The sequence below is a fragment of the Rhineura floridana genome, chromosome 16 (assembly GCF_030035675.1).
Source record: "Rhineura floridana isolate rRhiFlo1 chromosome 16, rRhiFlo1.hap2, whole genome shotgun sequence".
Classification (NCBI taxonomy): domain Eukaryota; kingdom Metazoa; phylum Chordata; class Lepidosauria; order Squamata; family Rhineuridae; genus Rhineura; species Rhineura floridana.
In genome coordinates, this window is record NC_084495.1 from 20,065,813 (window position 1) to 20,087,057 (window position 21,245).

General features: G+C 46.1%; 1 protein-coding gene across 1 annotated transcript in view; it reads right to left on the minus strand.

Annotated features, from left to right (window-relative positions):
• Nucleotides 1-20,484, minus strand: part of MID2 (midline 2) — a 211,809-nt gene extending 191,325 nt beyond the window's left edge. The window contains exon 1 of the mRNA XM_061598437.1: nucleotides 20,381-20,484. The gene's annotated coding sequence lies outside the window, so the exon portion shown is untranslated. The remainder of the gene's footprint in view (nucleotides 1-20,380) is intronic.
• Between the last annotated feature and the right edge of the window lie 761 nt (nucleotides 20,485-21,245).

Sequence of the window (21,245 nt, forward strand, 5' to 3'; positions counted from 1 at the left end):
TTCTGCACCCAAGAAGTACAGCTTTGGGAGCAATAAGCACATCATATCCATTAAAAACTTTTTTATTATGCCGAATGCCATAAAGAGTAGAATCACCTCCTGCCCACTTTTATTCTAAAGGAATCCATTCTCATGATGGTAGACTGGGACAGCCACGGGGAAAGGGGATGAGCAAGCCACAGGGAGCAAGGCCGTGGCCCAACAAGGCAATCCTTGTGCTCTTAATCAAGAGTGCCTACTCAAGATCACTTAGCACAGATTTGTTACGCCTTAACTGTTAAGGAGAGCCTGAGTATGCACTCTTGTTTTCTAAATTTAGCACAGACTGGAAGAACACATGGATTTTTAAATTTTTAAAGTAGACTGCAAGATTAAAGTCAGCCCACCGCTGTTCTACAAGACGGAGCAGAGAAGAATTCTCTTATCACTTGTAGGGAAAATCAGAAAATCTATTTCTGTATACAACTGGAGTGTGGGCAGTGCAGAAGGACAACATGCCCTCATAAATAACCCATTGCAGAAATATTTAGGGCCTCTATTAGCCTTTCCAGATGCCTGCAAATGCAATCTAGCTAGCTGCTCTTGGCTACCAAAACATTATTGGCAGAACAGAAAATGAGTATTTGGGCTTATACATCTGATGTATTATTTAAAAGACCCAGAAAATAACAGTAACTATTCTCTACTCAGCAGAGTTAAGATTTTATCTGAAATATCCTCTCCGGTTCTGGTCATTGCAGTGGAATGTGGTAACAAACTGCCACATTGGCTAAAAATAAGCCAGAATGTCTGGCTAGCCATGATTTATCTGAAACAAGCAGCATGTTTATACATGCTGCTTGTTGCTTCTACTTTGCTCCTCCCATGGTGCAAGCGGGATAAACAAACCAGGAAGCCTTGGCTTCCCATTTCACTGGTGGCACCAGTGTTATGAATGCACTCTCTGCTGAAGAGAATGCACTCTCCACTGCTTTTGAAGATGCACCTACTTATATAGCCATTCACTTGAACTCTAGACCCGAACCTCCTGTTTTAATGGCTGTACTATTTTAATGTTTTATTGCATACTGTAGTCATGGACATTTATATTATAAATGTTTTAATGGGGTTGTTTTATTGTGTGCTTTAACAATGACATATTTTTAATTATTCCATATTTAAACAATGTTGGGCAATTGGTTTTTATGTTTTATAAAGTGCTGATAAGCCATCTTGGCATTAGCTGTATACAAATTTTTGTTATTGTTATTGTTATTGTTGATAATAATAATAATAATAATAATAATAATAATAATAATAATAATAATAATAATAATAATAATAATAATAATAATAGCAAGCCATGACCAGGAAGCCAACAAAAGCCCTCAACAGCTTGGGCCCAGTTTACTAGAGCCTTACCACAGATGTCCCCAACTGACTGCTTTGATCTGCAGAACTGGCACTTTTGCAAGTGCCACATTTGCAAGTAATCAATCCTTCAGTGCAGCAGCACCTACTCTTTGGACCCCCCCTACCCACTGATGAGTCAGGCAACTTCATTGTATTGTTTTTGGGGCCTGCTAAAAATTCTTTTTTTTAGGCAAGCTGTGATGTTCCTATGTCTCTGGGATTACCACCTCCTGATTCCCAGCTGTCTGGATCAGGAAATCCCCAGGAAGTTTGCCTCAGCCTGGGTCAGATACGCCATTTGAACCACAAGCTTCAGCCCCACCACCTTTTCTCCAAAAGGTGACCACTTACAAGCAGATTACAGACAGGTGTAATCTGTCTGTAAACTTGGCATAGGTATAGGTACAGAATAGGACCTTAGTTTGGCAGCACTCTTGACCAAGCTGCCTTGTGGGATTTTGAATCAAACAAATAAACATTATTATAGATAAGATGTTAAATGTGATAATAAATAAGTTATTATAGTTCCTATCCTACTACCTATCCTACCCCACTAATCCCAATGAAATCCTCCCCCTAAACCCCAGCTCTTTCTAATTTGATGTTCTCTTCTTGATCCCTAATCCTGTCTAACTCTAACTGTCAAACCCCAATGGTTTTTCTCTTCAAAACTCCCTTTGGAATTCTCACTCACACACACCCTCCCACCTGTCCCTCATACCTCATCTGCACCTACTAACATTCTATTAATACTTTCTTATCTGAACATAGTTTCAGAACAGTTTTAAACTTCCTGGAAGATGGCCTGCTGGCACGTGACAGATTGCATCTCACAAGGACTGGGAAGAATGTGTTTGGCCACAGCATGGAGAAGTTCATCAGCAGGGCTTTAAACTGAATCCTAAGGGGGAGGGAGACGTAAACTTGGAGGTAACAACTGATGAAGTCTTGTGCACAGTAATGGGGAACAGAGATATTGGCTCTAATAGGGCCCTGTAATAGTCCTCAAAAAAATACAGTAAGGAAGCCAAGCCATAAATCACATGGTCTTCGATGTCTGTATACTAATGCACAGAGCATGGGAAACAAGCAGGACGAACTTCAACTATTAATACAGGAGGTCAATTACGACTTGATAGGTATAACTGAAACTTGGTGGGATGACTCCCATGACTGGAATACAGCAATTGAAGGATATAACTTGTTCAAAAAGAACAGAAGGAATAAAAAGGAAGGTGGAGTCACACTGTATGTTAAAAATATATATCCCTGCAAAGAAATACAGAAAGATGAACTTGGTAGCTCCACCGAGAGTATCTGGATTAAAATTAATGGGGCAAGTAATAAAATGTGGTGCTTGGAGTCTATTACTGACCACCCAATCAAGGAGAAGACGAGAATGTAACTTTTGAAAAGCAAATTGCCAATGTTTCGAGGAGGCATAATGTAGTAGTAGTGGGGGACTTCAATTATCCCAATATCTGTTGGAAGACAAATTCTGCCAAACACGGTCCCTCCAAGAAATTCCTGACTTATGTCGGAGATAATTTTCTCCTACAGAAAGTGGAGGAAGCAACCAGAGGATCAGCTATCCTGGACTTGATTCTAACCAACAGAGATAATTTGGTGGATGAAGTGGCAGTTTCGGGAACTCTGGGGGAAAGTGACCACACCATACTTGAATTCTTGATTTTAACAGAAGCAAAAGCTGAGAGTAGCCATATGCACACCCTGGACTTCAGGAAAGCTGATTTTAATAAAGTATGATCCCATGGCAAGCAACCCTAATGAGAAAAGGAGTCCAAGATGGGTGGGAGTTTCTAAAAAAGGAAATTCTAAAAGCGCAATGGCAAGCAACGCCAAGAGGGAAAAAAACAGCAGAAGAAGCCAATGTGACTTCACAAAAAGCTGAGAGATGACCTGAAAACAAAAAAGGACACATACAGGAAGTGGAAGGAAGGCCAGGCCACAAAGGAAGAGTACAGGCAAGTATCACGGAATTGCAAGGATGGTGTCAGGAAGGCTAAAACTGATAATGAGTTGAGGTTAACGAGAGATGATAAAAGCAACAAAAAAGCTTTCTTCAGATACGTCCATAGTAAAAGACAGAGAAAAGAAATGATGGGACAGCTACTCAGTGAGGATGGCAAAATGGTAACAGATGGCAAAGAAAAGGCAGAAGTGTTCAATTCCTACTTTGGCTCAGTCTTCTACCAAAAAAGGATCTAGGACCCTCCCAGGAAACATGAAGTAGAAAGGGCAGGATTGGAGCTTGAGACTGATACACAAACGGTCAAGGAATACCTAATCACTTTGAACGAGTTCAGATCAGCAAGGCCCAATAAACTGCATCCTAGAGTATTGAAGGAACTGGCTGAAAAACTTGGACGGGGTCGTACTCCCTCTGAAAGAGCAGGTTCGTAGCCTGGGGGTTCTCCTGGATCCATCTTTGTCACTAGAGGCCCAGGTGACCTCAGTGGCTAGGAGTGCCTTTTACCAGCTGTGGCCGTTTCTAGACCGGGATAGCTTGACCACTGTTGTCCACGCACTGGTAACCTCTAGGCTGGATTACTGTAGTGCGCTCTATGTGGGGCTGCCCTTGAGGTTGGTCCGGAAGCTGCAGCTGGTGCAAAATGCGGCAGTGAGACTGCTCACTGGGGCAGGGTATTGCCAACATGTCACCCCACTGCTGAAAGAATTGCACTGGCTGCCCATTTGCTACCGGGCCAAGTTCAAGGTTCTAGTTTTGGTGTACAAAGCCCTATACAGCTTGGGACCAGGATACCTGAAAGACTGTCTTACCCCTTATATACCCAGTTGATCACTGTGCTCTGCAGGTGAGGGCTGCCTGCAGATACCATCGTATCAGGAGGTTCGTTCTGCACAATATAGGAAACGGACCTTTAGTGTGGCAGCACCTACCCTGTGGAATTCCCTCCCTTTGAATATTAGGCAGGCACCATCTCTGCTATCTTTTCGGCACCTTTTGAAGACTTCCTCTTTCAACAAGCCTTTTACGTTAAGACCTATCCCAGTCTTCATCTGTGTTAGAATTGCTTAATATGTTTGTTTTTAACCCTTTTTTAAAGTTGTTTTTTTAAAAAAATGTTTTTAACGCTGTTTTGTTTTAATGTATTTTAAGACCTGTTTTTATGATGTTTTAAAGTGTTTTTAGTGCTTTGTTTGCCTCCCTGGGCTCCTGCTGGGAGGAAGGGTAGGATACAAATTAAATAATAAAGGAAGGAAGGAAGGAAGGAAGGAAGGAAGGAAGGAAGGAAGGAAGGAAGGAAGGAAGGAAGGAAGGAAGGAAGGAAGGAAGGAAGGAAGGGAGGAAGGAAGGGAGGAAGGGAGGAAGGAAGGGAGGGAGGGAGGGAGGGAGGGAGGGAAGCTAATGTTGTCCCTATCTTCAAAAAGGGCAAAAAGGAGGAACCAGGGAACTACAGACCAGTCAGCCTAACATCAATCCCTGGAAAAACTCTGGAGCAGATTATAAAGTAGTCAATCCGTAAGCACCTTGAAAACAATGCTGTGATTACTAGGAGCCAACATGGATTTATGAAGAACAAATCCTGCCAAACTAATCTTATCTTGTTTTTTGATAGGGTAACCTCCCTTGTAGACTGTGGAAATGCTGTGGACATAATATATCTCGACTTCAGCAAAGCTTTTGACAAAATGCCCCATGATATTCTGATTAGCAAGCTAGCTAAATGTGGGCTGGAAGGAATAACAATCAGGTGGATCCACAGTTGGCTCCAGAATCGTACTCAAAGAGTGCTTATCAAAGGTTACTTCTCAAACTGGGTGGAAGTAACGAGAGGGGTACCACAGGGCTAGGTCCTGGGCCCAGTGCTCTTCAACATTTTTATTAACAACTTGGATGAGGAGGTACAGAGCATGCATATCAAATTTGCAGATGATACAAAATTGGGGGGCACAGCTAATACCAACAGAAACAAAATTCAAAGACAGAAACAAAACTCAAAGGGACCTTGATGGGCTGGAGCATTGGGCTGAAAACAACAGAATGGAATTCAACAGGCAGAAATGCAAAGTTCTACACCTAGGAAAAAGAAACCAAATGCACAGTTATAAGATGGGGGATACTTGGCTCAGCAATACGACATATGAGAAGAATCTTCCAATTGTCATTGTTCACAAGCTGAATATGAGCCAACAGTGCGAAGTGGCTGCAAAAAGGGCAAATGCTATTTTAGGCTGCATTAACAAAAGTATCATGTCCAAATCACATGAAGTATTAGTTCCCCCCTATTCAGCACTGGTTAGGCCTCATCTTCAGTACTGCACTTCAAGAAGGATGCAAACAAACTGGCACAGGTTCAGAGGAGGGCAACAAGGATGATCAGGGGACTGGAAACAAAGCCCTATGAGGAGAGACTGAAAGAACTGGGCATGTTTAGCCTGGAGAAGAGAAGACTGAGGGAAGAGATGATAGCACTCTTCAAGTACATGAAAGGTTGTCACATAGAGGAGGGCCAGGATCTCTTCTCGATCATCCCAGAGTGCAGGACACGGAATAATAGGCTCAAGTTGCAGGAAGCCAGATCGACTGAACATCAGGAAAAACTTCCTAATTGTTAGAGCCATACAACAATGGAACCAATTACTTAGAGAGCTAGGGGGGTCTCCAACACTGGAGGTATTCAAGAGGCAGCTGGACAGCCATCTGTCAGGAATGCTTTGATATGGATTCCTGCATTAAGCAGGGGGTTGGACTTGACGGCCTTACAGGTCCCTTCCAACTCTATTTTATGATTCTATGAAACATATAATTCTGATTTCCTTACACAAGCCTACCCAGATATATAATTTTATTAGATACATTTGTATTAAAAAATGCTGTTTTTTCTATTTTTGATACTTTTTATGTCAATTTCTTTTTGATTTTAATAAATATTTTATATTGTTTTATGTCAACCGCACAGAAGTTTTTTGTTGATTAAGCGATATATACAAATCTTGTCTTTTATAATATTGCAGAAGTCACTGAGCTATTTCATGTAGTAAGCAATGACAAATGTAAATTAATAATAGTCAAATAAAAATAAACGAACAATAAACCATGGCTTCCTCTGGGAGTCCTTTTTACTGTGCAGTCATGATTATTTGTGTTCATGATGCTATTGGGGCAATCATGTGCAATCCTTCTTTCAATACTGTTTGGGTCTGTCACACTGCTTCATTTCCAATCAGCGCATATCCCATAACTTCCTGCAGAAATTCCATAATTTTCATACCACAAATATTCAGGGGTTGGGGAGTCCTGCTTTCATCACGCTATCGTCCCTCCAGACAGCAATATTGTAGTAGCATTGGGAAGGCAGAAAAAAAACACCACTAATGCACTATAAGTGTCAAGAATATGTTGCAGGATACCCCCCCAGTAAAAACACCAGTCAGAAGGGGCCCTGCGTCTTCTTAGGGAGCAATAAACCACAATCCCTGTTTCAGCTGTAATGGGAAGCCAAGGTCTTTTGTTCCTGCTTGCACCTGAGCAGCCACAAAGCAGGAGAGTTCAGGCAGCCCGGACTAGCAAGCTGCTCATTCCTGATAAACCACAATAAACCAGCCAGTAAGTCTTGCATACTGGCACGTGGAAATGCAGATACCGTGTGGAGTGTTCCAGCTCAACTAACTACAACCCTGTAGCTGTACTCTTCCCCAAAGGAACAAATATAGGAAGGTTTGGGAGGTAGCGACTATGACCATTTGCCACCAGCCTCAGTGGAATCTCAACTGTGAAGGGCAAGAAGCAATCCCAGCTGCACTAAATTGATCCTAATGGGATTAGATAAAAATGACAGGGTTTTTTTGCATTCCCAACGCAACACAGAGAAGTGTTTATGAGGGAAATATTACTGTATAAATAGCTAAAACCTAGCAGAAATATATATGTATATGTGTATATATCCTATCTTCTTACTGGCTTAATCCAAAATGGCTTTTCTTGCTTTTAGCACCACGCTGGCTTTCATCAGCACAAGCTTCTTACTGTGAAAATATAGCCATTGTTGGGCTCGCGTTGGGCAAGCAAAAAACAATCCTCGCTGCCTACAAATGGCTGTGCAGTGTGGGTTGAACAGGTGAGGGTGAAGTTCTCCTTTGTAAACATGATGAAATTGTTATCCGATTATGTGAGATCCAGATTTATAGCAAAGCTTTGAAAAGCATGTTAAATAGAAGCAGAGATTAATGCATAAATTCCATTAGCACACACTCTTTCCTCAATCCTGAGAGACAACATGATAATGGACAGCATTATCTTTCTCCTCCAAATATTGGGGTGCAAACAAAGCGTTACAGTCTCTAGTTACTCAGCATATTGCAAACTCGCTCTCCGCAACAACAGTGCAAACTAAAAACTATAAGTGCAAGGGTATCAAAGAAAACTCTCTCTGGTTTTTGCTGTATTCAGGGAAAAGTCTGTATGTGAGAAAACAGCCTTTGAACAGTCTCTGTTTGCTTCAGTTCAGGGTTGTTGCCGGCCTCTTTTTATGCTGCTGGTTCTGAAACATTCCCATTGCAGACATCCTGGTTTGTACTTTATAGTTAGATATCCCCCCGCCCACGCCCTCTGCCTGACTTTATTAAAAGGAGATTTTCTAGACCATTACCACTAGCACAGCCTAGCTAATACAGCTGTAAAATAGAGAATCAATGAGTGGACTCTGCGATTAAGTTTGTCATTAAAAATGAATTTCAGTTGTTATAACAGCTCACAAGCCTATGAAAGCCAGACAGGTATGTTTAATCCTTAGCAGCTATGAAAGGAGATAATGTACAGTCAATCACCAACAGAGACTGCATCACTGATGATACTTGGAAGGGCCAAAAAGGAAAAAAAAAAAGAACTTATATAGGGCAGAACTATCTACTAAATAGATGGGGCATCTGCCCAGAGCTGCAGATCTGGAACATAAATGGAAGTGTACTGCCTTCAAGTCGATCCCGACTTATGGCTACCCTATGAATAGGGATTTCATGGTAAGCGGTATTCAGAGGGGGGTTACCATTGCCTCCCTCTGAGGCTAGTCCTCCCCAGCTGGCTAGGGCCTGCTCAGCTTGCCACAGCTGCTCAAGCCAGCCCCTTCCTTGTCCGCAACTGGCAGCTGGGGGAAACTGGGCTCCTTGGGTCTATGCAGCTTGCCCACAGCTGCACAGGTGGCAGGGCACGTAACCCCTAAGCCACTCATTGTGGGGTGATCTTTAGCTGGCCCTTGACACCCAGGAGACATGAGCGGGGATTTGAACTCACAGACTCTGGACTCCCAGCCAGGCTCTCCTCCCCACTGTGTTATACCAGCTGTCTCTGGAACATAAATTGCTGCCTTATACTTAGTCACGCCATTGGTCCACCTAGCTCAGTATTGATTGGAAGCAGCTCTCCAGGATTTCGGGGCAGGGATCTCTCCCAGGCCTACCTGGAAAATGCCAGGGATTGAACCTGGGACCTTCTACATGCAACGCAGACACCCTACCCCAGAGCTGCGTTCCTTCCCAAGGTCTGCAAGGTACGCTTGGTGAATCAAGGCTAGCCATCAATGCTACTGCCCTGAGTGTTCCTCTACCACTTCGCTACAGCTGTAGTCAATTCTTCACATGATCTGGGTTGCCAACATGGTGCTACCAGGCACACATGTGCCCACAGAGGCCTTCCCCTGTTGCCTGCAAGGTTTCCTTCCCTCTGTGAAATTAGGCTTGAAAGAATAATTCTGCTAACAGACAAGTGAATAGGCTGCAATATGTGCTTAGTTGCAGTGCGGGTGTGATGCCCATGTCAGCTTTCTCTGGTTTGCAAATGTACCCACAGGTCCAAAAATGTTGGCAACGCCTATATAACAGGAAGGTGCATGGGGAGCTGGCACAGTCTACTCCATGCCCACAGATATGTTACTGTTTGAACTCCACTTCCCCTTTCCATCCGCTCATCTATGTAGAAGTTTGTGCCTGAATAAAAGCCATCAGAAGGTGCGCTATACTAGGTAAAGACTGTTTGCCCATTTAGTCCAATATTGCCTACTCTGACTGGCAGCAGCTCTCCAGCAGCTCAGAGAAAAGTTTTTAAAATTCCATTTACATCATCTGTATGCCGGCCAACTGACATCCCACTATGGGATCCCATCTGCGTTATACATTTAAAACAGTATTATACCACTTCCCCATCACATAACTATAATCAATCCCTCTTTCCAGAGAACTCTGGGAATTTTAGCTCTGTGAGGGCAATAGGGAGTCTTCTAACACCTCTCAGCATCATTGATAAATTACAATTCCCAGGAGTCTTTGAGGGAAGCCATGACTAACGTGGCCTATATTATTCAGTAGAAAGAATTGTGGAACACTTTCCAAATCGGAGACCCTGACCGTAGTCAGGTCAAAAATAAAAGATTTTTAAATATACATTTTTACTGTTATTACTATTATTATCATTATTATTTATACTTCCTGCTTGCCCTTCGCCATAAGGTCTCAGGACAGGCTACAACAATGTAAAATTACAATATTAAAATCAGTTAAAACAATTTACACTCAGAAGAATAGTGTGGGTCTATGTATGAAAATGAAATATATATAGTGACACTGAAGTAACCAAACGCTCGCTGGCCTGACTGCTTTGGCTGGGTCTCCCTTCAGACCACTAAGTAGCTTTTCAAGCTCTTCCAGAGAAATATAGAAGGCAGGCAAGATTGGCACCAGTCTCTCTCTGGTTGTTTATTGTCTATAGAATGCCATCCTCTAGGGATTCTGCCCAGCAAGCCTCAACTGAGCTCTAAATAATAGATGTAGCTTTTGTTGTGGAGCACCTACCTCCCCCTTTGGCTACCTACTAACCAGGAAGAGCCATAGCTTAGTTGCAGAGCATCTGCCTTGCATTCAGAAGGTCCCAGGTTCAACCCCCAGCATCTCTAGGTAGGGCTAGGAGATACACCTGTCTGACAACCTGGAGAGCTGCTGCTAGTCAGTGTAGACAATACTGGGCTAGATGAGCCAATGATCTGATTCAGTATAAGGCAGCTTTGTATATCCTTAATAAATGTGTCCTTTGGACAAAGGACCATAGTTCAGTAGCAGAATATTTATCTTGCATGGAGAAGGTCCCAGGCATTTCCAGACTGGGAATATTCTCAATCTGAAATCTGGACAGTCACTGCCAGTCAGTATGTGTAGACAATACTAAGTTAGATGGACCACTGGTCTGGCTTCTGATGTTCTGCTCAGACACCTGACAATGCTCCATGCACATGACGAAAAAGAGCTCACTGCCACCAATGGCCACAGACCCAAATGGCCAACTCAGAAAACGAGGCCAACAGAGTTTGTCTTCAGTCTCCTAGCTATACTGTTTAGGAGAGCAACCCAGTAGTCTTCATCTGGCATAGTCTTGCATTGCACTGTCCAGTCTACCAGTCTATTGCGCACCGTCCAGATAGTGCAGGGGAGGAGTCAGCTTTGCAAGACCTCTGCTAGATCAAACAAAATAAGCATCTATTCCAGGAGTTGGGAACCTTTGGCCCTCCAGATGTTGCTGAACTACAACTCTCATCAGCCCCAGCGAACATGGCCAATGGCTAGGGATGATGAGAGCTGCAATTCAGCAACATCTGGAGGGACAAAGGTCCCCCACACTTGATCGATCCCAGGATCCTATTTCCCACAGCGGCCAACGAAATGCCTCTGGGAAGCCCACAAGCAGGAGATGATGGCCCTCTGCCACTGTTATTCACCAGCAACTTGCAAATTCAGGTGGTAAATGGTCATCATGACTTCTTACCACCAATAAACTTATCTACCATGCACGTGTCTATCATCCCCTTTTGAAGCCACTGAAGCTTTAACGACATTAGGAAATGTAGTCGTGCAGTCCTGGAAGCAAACTTTTAAGATGCTGGGCAAGATATTAAAATCCAGGGACTCCAAGGTACCATTCCCAGAAATGCTACCTGCGCCACGCACAAGGTCTGCTAGGCAGGCAGTACTGAAGGGGTCTTAAAGAGCGGATGAGATGGGGATGTCTGGAGAACAGGTTTAGATCTGTTACATGCCACAAAATGTTCTGGGCTAAGAGAAGCCTATACAAAAGGGAAAGGCTCCATGAGAACAGAAATGAAATCAGATTGTTGGTGCTTAGTATCAAAAAAGGTTACAGAGCTTATTGCTCAATAAGGGCCAAACTACACACAGGGTTGTATCCAATGCTAGTACTAATTAGATTAGACCCACTGAAATTAATGGACCTATGTTCATCATGTCTATTCATTTCAATGGGTCTAGGACTAGCACTGACTGCAACCCACTGTGTGCAGTAAAGAGCATCATTGGGGCAATTTTCAGCAGGAAAACGGTATGGATAGAAAACAGTTGAATATCCCCTCCCCATGCCACAGTCCTGATCTGGTTTGGGGGCCTGCAGCTGATTTTTGAACAGGAGATGGACAGCTGCAAACATGCGCCCAACACAATGTGTAGTTTGACCCTAAGCTTTCCATTAGTTGGGGTGGAACATCAAGGCCGTGTGTAGCTCTTTCCCCCCTTGAATGACAAATTAAACCAGAATGATGCAAAGTAAAGAATGATGCACACTTGCCTAACTTTTTGTAGTTTATATAAGTCAGAGAACTCCACTTTTCTTACTGCAGAATTCTCTGGGTGCAGAATCTTACTCATTTCTTTTCTTGGCACGCAGATCTGTGACAGGCACATGGGACACATCTGGTGCCATAAAGCAAAAGGGAGAAGATTCTATCATGCTCTGCAACACACACGTTTAAAAACAGAAGCCAACATTTCACTGCTGAGGCCTGAACAGTACAGTGCACAGCCCCCACACTGACATTTCTGCATGGGTGCAGGTGCCCTCAAAGCCTACTCTCAGAAGCACTTATGAGCACGTAAGCTAGAAAGAAAAGGCTAGCGTATGCTGACTCCCAGAGACTCCAGCCTATGGCAAGCGGGTTGTATGCCCTCACTGTGTGTACAAAGCACAAAGCACTGCACACCGCCGCAAACCACTCCAAGAAAGGATTTGCAATGGCACATCAAACACCTCTTCCAGCCTTTTCCCCCAAATGCCATGCATTTAGAAATATTCTGGCAGAGACCATCAGAGGGGTCTTCAAAAGAGCTGGGTGAATGTACCCTATCACTGACATCTATAGATGATCACAATGCCAGATTTTATTTCCCACACTGAACGTGCATCTATTTCTCCACCCATCTGTGGGCGCATGCGTGGGCCTCAGGTCCCAAACTTACACTTTCACGCTGAGCATACAAGATGCAGCCACTTCATAAACACATATGGGAAGCTCAGACCTTTGCCTTCCCTACTGGGTTTTCTGCTCATTAATCAGCACAGCTTAATGGAGCTGTTCGTTCAAACAAAATAAGCCAGAGCCCTCATTAAGCAGAAGTGTACGAATGCTTTCTAGGAGGAAATTAAATAATAAGAAAAAAAAGTAACTCATGCTGCAGCCAGGCTTACAAATCAAGGAATGGAGGAAGGCAAGGCTGCGGTCCACACCCAAGCTTCTCCATCATTCAGGGAATTGCAGGGGACATAGAGATCAACTGCCTGCTGGCTTCAGAATCAGAACAGGAGGCAAGACCTTCTCAGCTGAAGAGTACCTCCTGAGCTGTGAATGCATTCTTGGCCAGAACGTAACAGTTCTGTTCTAGACAGTTCCAGGCAGACTTTGAGAAGGGACCATAGCTCAGTGGTAGAGCACAGGATTGGCACACAGAGGGTGGTATTCAATGCTACCCATTGAGTAGACCCACTGAAGTTAACAGACATAACTAACTTTGGTTCATTAATTTCAGTTTCAATGGGTCTATATTGCTTGGTGTAGTGGTAAGAGTGTTGGACTATGACCTGGGAGACCAGGGGTTCGAATCCCCACACAGCCATGAAGCTCACTGGGTGACCTTGGGCCAGTCACTGCCTCTCAGCCTCAGAGGAAGGCAATGGTAAACCACCTCTGAATACCACTTACCATGAAAACCCTATTCATAGGGTCACCATAAGTCGGAATCGACTTGAAAGCCGTCCATTTCATTTCTTAGGACTTTGCTGACAACAGCCCAGAAGGTCCCAGATGCAACCCTTGGCACTTTCAGTAAAAGGAACAGGTGATGGGAAAGATCCTTCTACACTTGAAACTCTGGAGAGCTGCAGCTTGAGCAGACAAGATTGGACTGAGAACATAAGAAGAACCTGCTGGATCAGGCCAGATGCCTATGGGAAGCCCGCAAGCAGGACCTGTGGACACCAGCACTCTCCCCTCCTGTGGTTTCCAGCAAAGATAGTGGAGACAGAACATAGCCATAAGGGTTAGTGGCCACTGATTAGCCTTTATCCTCCATGAATTTGTCTAATCCTCTGTTAAAGCCATCCAAGTCTGTGGCCGTCTTTGCCTCTTGCAGAAGTGAATTCTAGCTAGGCAAATTGCCTCTCCTGGTATTAGGCAGCTTCTGATGTGCTGTGCTCAAAGCCGAAAGAGGATATGAAATACCGCCCTTATAGCAAGTCAGACCTCAACTAGTTCAGTATTGCTTACTGGGACTGGCAGAAGCTCTTAGGATCTTAGCCAGAGAGCACGGGCAAGGGACGCCAGGAACTGAACCTGGGAACTTTTGCATATGAAAAAATGTGCTCCCCGATATGAGCTACAGCCTCCACCCCTCTCTTAACAATGATGGGAACAAAAGAACAAGAGCTGCGCATGGGTGTGTTCTCCCTAAAAGGTGAAAAGCATCATCGTTTCAAGGGGCTAGAAAGGAGCCATCTGCTTCAGTCTTTCCCAACCTAGTGCCCTCCAGGTGTTATCGGACAAGAGTTCCTATCATTCCTGGTTGTGCTGGCAGGGGCAGATGAGTGTTGTAGTCAGGGCTGTGGAGTCGGAGTCGTGGAGTTGGAGTCGGGAGCAATTTTGGGTGGAGTCGGAGTCGGTAGAAATGTACCGACTCCAGCTTCAAAATAAATTTTGATTGACAAATTTTTTAAAATATAAATTCACAATGTCAAAGAAGCTTCCCATGAAGTCAGCTGTAGTTGAGCATTTCACCATAACTCAAGATGGAAAACATTTTGTGTGTCAGTGTATGACACAGGACCCAGATGAAGACAAATGCTGTGATGCCAAGATCAGCGCAAATCCAGGCAGCGATAAAAATGCTCCTACAAGAGCTTCCAATTTAAAAAGAAATTTACAGCGCTTTCCAGGTCTGTGGAGTCGGAAGCAATTTTGGGTGGAGTCAGAGTCAGACAGTAGAAAAATAGAGGAGTCGGAGTCGAAGGTTTGGCATACCGACTCCACAGCCCTGGTTGTAGTCCATCATCATCTGGAAGGCATCTGGTTGAGGAAGCACAATCTGCTTGAACTCCATGCCCAGTGGCAAAGTCATCCCAGCAGTAATCCTACCAAAAAAAAAAAAATCCACAGAGACTGTAACATGCCACAGAGACAGCAAGAGCACCACCCTAGCAGCGTGCAAAGCAATAGCTGCATGGGCAGGCTACAGGTCCAGAAATGTGTGCACCACTGACAGAAAATTATTTACCTAGATTCTCTTGCCATTCTTCTGAGCCTGGCAAAGAGAGAGCTCCCAGCCCCGGCACCCATTTCAGAAAGGATTGGGTCATCTCGCTGATCTCCTAACCTTCCTTCAGAAGAAGGGCAAAGGGTCTTGGAAAACAGCACTATAAGCCAGCAGCTTCCAAGTTCCTCCAAGACCCAGTGCAACAGGGAACATTATTAATGATTTATATCAGGGGTCGGAAACCTTTTTCAACCAGAGGTTCATGCTGCCTTCTTGGGCAATCTTCCAGGGGGCATGTGCCAGTGATGGGCAGGGTCAGAAGCAAAAGTGGGTGGAGCAATTCATGTAAATGTTAGCTTTGTACTCAGGATTAGATTCCACACACACCCCGCTCTGTCCTCCATCCAGGCAAGCAAGAGGCATTATCAGAGTTCAAGGACACATTCCAGCCAGGCAAAAACACTCAGAGGGTATGAAGTAAGGGCAGTGAGGGGGTGTGGCCTGAGGAGGGGGCGTGGTAGCTGATAGTCGACATCTCCAAAGATGCCAGCCATGTCTTTCCCTGCTCCACACCTGACATCATATATGGGCAGATGGGCGTGGCTTGGCCAAAACAGCTTCATGGGCCACATGGGGAGGACCTGCAGACCTAATTACGCCAGAGGGTCAGAGGCTTCCCGACCCTACTGTAGGGCATGGGAACTTGGGGGTCATGCTAAAAGCTTCATGGAAATTGTGTGATCTGAGGAGGGACAAGACCCTACCCCACAACCCACACGGTTTGGAGATGGGAGAACGGTCTATCCCTGCTTCTATGCCGGGCCGCAGAGGCATTGGAGGGCTTCCAAAGCTCAACATATTGTTACAGTCAAGACCCTGCCTTCCCTCTTGTAATCAGAGCAGGCAGCCAAAACCAATTCTGGCTGGCCACCGAGGCTAGCTAAAACATGAGGGTTCCTGTGCAGGAGACCATCCCATTCAATTCTCACATGAAGTTTCATGGCCAAGTATTTCATCCTTGGGGGCCTCCACAGTCCAAGCTCAGCCCTCTCTCTGCTACATTACAACAGCATCTGCCAGCCTTGGCACAATCCCGCTGCAGGTGTTGCAGCAGTTCCTCAGGCTCCTGCAAACAGGAATGAGGAACCCCAATGGAAGTATTGGCACTGGAAAGAAAGAACAGAAAAAGAAAGGATCTGCACTGAAATCACAGGCAAGTCTTCAGAAGCATGTCTGAATCCACCTTGAACCCAGAGAGCTTCTTTGCTTCTGCCAACGTGTTAGAAGTTTATCCTAGAATCTCACACCCAAGAAGATATTGGGGAGAAAGAAGCAAGGACTGGGGGGGGGGGTTAAGTGCCAGTCACAGGCTGCTAACAAAAACTCTGGGCTTCCTTATAGATTCACCTTCAGCAGGGAAAGGGAACCTGTGGCCCTCCAGATGTTTTGAATTACAACTCCCATCATCCCAGACCACTGGACATGGTGACCAGGGCTGGTGTCCAATAATATCTGGAGCACCACAGGTTCTCCATCTCTATCTCCAGCAACAAATTCAAAGCCAGTGGCAGCAGCATGACGTCTGAGCAACTATCAGAAGCCAAAATGCAAAGGTTTGGCCTTTCCCGAAATACTGAACCAAAGAAAAAGCAGTGCCCTCAGGAACTCCTTCACCTCCTTTCCAGAAGCCCCCCTCCCCCCCGGATTCATTTGGGGGCTTGATCTTCAGCAAAAAGTGAGATCCTACACATATCAGCACATAACACACACTTAAAAAATGCAACCAGAAGCCCTGGCAATCAACACCATTAGTCTCTCCTCAAAAATTCAGAATCTAGAAACCACAGCATGGAGGGAACTGCCAGCAAATCTTGCCTGAGGCTTGTCAGTATTAGGCTCCATTTTTCCCCCTGGGATAATTCCAAGTCTTCCCCCATCAAAATTGATCAAAAGCCCTGCTATGGACCAGAAACATTTCTTACAATCCCCCCGATTGAGCAAACTACCTGCCCTCAAGCTGGGTGCACGCAACTGCCAAGACAGAACAGGCAGGTTACACCATCTGCTGTTGCCACGACAGTCCAGGGTCTTTAAACAGGCAAGGATCAACCACAGGAGCTCAGAAAGTGCACATCTCTGTCCCAAAACACAAGCGTCCAACAGCAGCACACAAGACTGTCATCTGTCACCTCACCCACAGAGCCCGTTAGCAGACTAAGAGGCCTTCCAGAATACACAGGCAAGACAGTTGTCCTGGAGAGATGCTCCAGGGAAGGGCCACAGCTCAGTGGTAGAATCTCCGCTTTGCATGCAGAAGGTCCCAGGTTCAATCCCCAGCATTTCCAGGTCAGACTGGGAACATCTCTGAAAACCTGTACGAGCCGCTGCCAGTCCGCATAGACAATACTAACAATGGTCTGGTTCAATATAAGAGAGCTTTCTATGTCCCTCTGAGCTTGGATTGTTTATCAACAGCAACTGGGAAAAATGTTTGCAACACAACTTCTCCCACACATCCTGAGCTACGCTGAGAGACTCGTTCCTTGCCATAGGCCTGGCTCCTTTAGGAAAAGCAGAGGGAACATCCCAGGACTAAATTAGTTTGTCTTCTCACCACCCCATCCGAAGGCACATAGATCTTCATGTCCATACAATTATTTTATCTTAATCTACCCTTGAATGCCTTGGCAATCTTTCTCCAGCTCTGTGCTGTTCCAGTTTCAAAAATGATAAGACTTATGAGCCAACAGGAAAACCTAACAATAAATCGAAAACAGCCTTGTCAACCTCGTGTCCTCTGCGCATTTTGGGATATAGCTCCCCATCAATATGGCTATTGGCTGGGGCCAATGGGGTGTTGTAGCCTGAAATGTCTGAAGACACCAGGTTGCCAAAGGCTAGTCTAACAGATAACCCAAGCTACATATTTGAAGATAGCCATCATCTTCCCCCCTGCCATTTTCAGGCCTCGTCTGCCCTCATAAAGATTCCCTGTAAAAACAGCCACAGAGCTAAGCAATGGACACATACCAGCCTATATTTACTTGTGCATCACAACACAGCTTGCATCCCAGTTCTGAGCAGCCAAAATAATTAATTGCCTTGGACTTCAAACAAAAACTCCTTGAGGAGACTGCAGTCCTTGAAGACTCAGTGGTAGCAGTAATGCTTTTGGGTCATCAAGGTTGCCAGGGTGGTGGACTTAAGAAGAGAAAAAAGGATTCATGTCAGGCCCCTGGACTGAAGTTCACAATCAAAGGCTGCACACTGACAACTCTGTGGACACAGCACTATCAAGGAATGCAAAGCAGTCTGAGGCCCGCAAAAATCTGCACTACATCCAAGCTATTATAAGCTGCAGCTGCTGTTAGGACTGTGCGGTCCAAGCTAAGCCACCATCTACTGAAAACTAGAGATTCCAGAGTTGCTGGATATAAAGATGTGATCAGGGAAGACAAGATAGATGACACAAAGGCAGGAGTGACTGTTTTAGCACACAGATACACCCTCTCCTTACCTGCTGAGGTCAAAACAGGCCACCGAGTGACACAAGGAAACTGCAACATCTTAATCTCTCGATAAGCCTGCCCAGTCTAAATACTCCCAACAGCCCACACAACATTTTAATTGCAAACAGTATCAGGAATGTTTGCCATTAAATACAAAAATAAAATGTGAGGTGAAATGCATCACGGGTAAACATTTTATGTCAAGCCAACATAAGCCTGGTCGCCTTGGAGATTTCTGGATCTCAGGTTAAACCCAGGACATTCCCCACCATATCAAGTTTTTGTTTTTAAACCCACAGAAAACATGATGTGCACCAAAGCCAGTGGGGCCGTCAGAGCACGCAAAGTCCCTAGAAAGCAGGAGCCAAATCTTCTTGATCGACCTCAAGCTCCAGAAATTGATTCATTCAGAGCCCTCTGCAACAGCCTTGCACATCCACCACACTTTCCTTCTGTCTAGCCTTTGGATTTTGCAAGAAAAACGCTGAAAAAGAACTGATGGTCTCAATTTGAGCCTGACCTGAACATTCCACACTGCCCAAGAATGTCCAACCTCGTTAAGCTGCGGTTCAGTTTTCTACTGGAACCGGGAGAACAAGAGAGACACCATGTACCTAAGCCAGCGCCTTTGGTGATGCAACAGGGCACTTGCAAATGAAAGATCACGGAGTTAAGATTTGAAGTCTGGGGTGGCAGAGGAAGAACACTGCAACCACACTCCACGTGGGAAGGAAAAGGAGAGAAAGAAGCCAAGGATGCTGTCACTGCTTAACACAGGCAGTCCGCCAGGGAGAGCGACAATGCTAAGCAAGAGGCAGGAGAGGAAGAATGCTAAGCACGGGGCAGGAGATGAAAAAAACTAACAACCCAGTGGATGGTGTGCAACTTTTCTCTTCCTCCACCACCGCCCCTTCCAACTTCAGCATTTCAGGCCAGCACCTGGGAGAGGAAACTTGTTTCAACTGGTGTTACCTGACTGCACACCTGCCCTCCTCCTCAGCTCCAGCTGGCAGCTCACTTAATCCCTCCCGGGCAAGCCAATCCACAAACATTGCTGCACTCCCAAGAGTCAGATCTGCAGCTGGGAAACAGCCAGTGTTCAGAAGCAGAATGAAGGCCAGAGAGGGGAGCTTAGGGTCAGCAGTGGGGCCATGACTGGGGGCATGCCTTCCATCATGTCAGTGTGTGTGTGTGTGTGAGAGTGAGTGAGTGAGTGAGTGAGTGTGTGCGTGTGTGTGTGTGTGTGTGTGTGTGTGTGTGTGAGAGAGAGAGAGAGAGAGAGAGAGAGAGAGTAAAGCCTGCAATGACAAAGTATGCTGGGAGAGAAGGGGTGTCAACAGAAGGGGCCACCTTCCACTCCAGTTCTCTGGCAGCAAATTCAGCTCCGCAAAGCAGTGAGGCAAAGTGCTAGGCTGAAGTGGGGGGGGTCCACTGGCAAAGGGGGGGAGCAGGTATGCAAGGCCACTCCAGCTCCACATTCTTGTGCATCACAAAGCAGCACGCACACACCCCAACAGGCACACTCACTTCTCTCCCTTTCAAACAGTGCAACCTGAAACTGACCCGATTTGCCCCCCCCTCCCAAATTTCTGCAGACCTGTTGTTAACCCCCTTCCTTCCCTCCGCTGCTCCCAAGCCAAATCAAGTACTCACAACCCGTGGGAGGTGATCCCCTCCCCGCCCTCCTGGAAGAGATCGACTTCCTTCTCGCTTGATATGCTCCCTCGGTTAACCCCCTCTTGCCCCTGCCTCTCTCCCATCCCTAGCACCGCGGGCCCGTCCGTCCGCCGCTCCCGGCAAGACCCCTCTTAGGGCGATCGCCAGAGCGCAAAGGCCGCCTCTACTACGAGGCCCTCTTGTTGGGCGGTGGCCCCCGCCGGTCCACAGCTCGCTTCTGCGGCGGGGTCCTTCCTACTTACCAGCCGGTGCGAGGAATCTCCGCGCCGCCACCAGCGCCGCTGCCGCCCGGCTGTCATCTTGCTGGAGGCGCGGAGACGAGGAGGAGGAGCCCGGCGCTGAGAGCGCGGAGCTGCGGGTCGGGGAGCGTGTGCGGGAGGGAGGGAAGGAGGGCGGGGAGGCTGGCCCGGGCTAGGGGAGGAGAAAAAGAGGGCAGGCAGGAAGGAAGCCGGAGCCCCAGTCGCGAACACCTCCTCCTCGCTGTTCCCTCCTCTTGGCCGGAGCGTTCTCCGGACGAAGAAGCCACGCAGATCGCCCACTTCCAAGCGCGCGCCCTGACCCACCGACGGGCAATCGCAGCGGGGGAGCCGGCCGAGGGGCCGCCCTCCACGTGCTGGGGCTGACAACGGCAGCGGTCGCTAGAGGGCCTTGGCAAGACCGCAGAAGCAGCGGGCCGTCGCGGCGGCGCAGGGGGCGACGCCAAATCCTAAACCAAACACCAATCGCAGAATCGAGCGGGACTGCCTTTCTTTAACGTGGCGGCGGCGGATGCTTCTTTTCTGATTTCTCATGAAAAACAGCCTCGTGGGCATCTTTGAAAGACGCTTCTGCTAGAGACGCCTTCACCTTATACCGCTGAATTGTATAGTGGTATAAACTTTTCGTGGATTGGAGCCCAGTTCAGCAGAACCAGGATGGGTTTATTCGTAGCACATTTCTATCCCATCTGTCTTCAAGAGAGCTCAAGGTGGTGAACGTGGTTCTCCGCCTTTCTGTTTTATTCTCACAACAGCCCTGTAAGGTAGGTTAGGCTGAGAGACTGTGACTGGTCCAAGGACAACCATTGAACTTAATGGCTGAGGTGATTTGAACTCTGGTCTCTCGAAT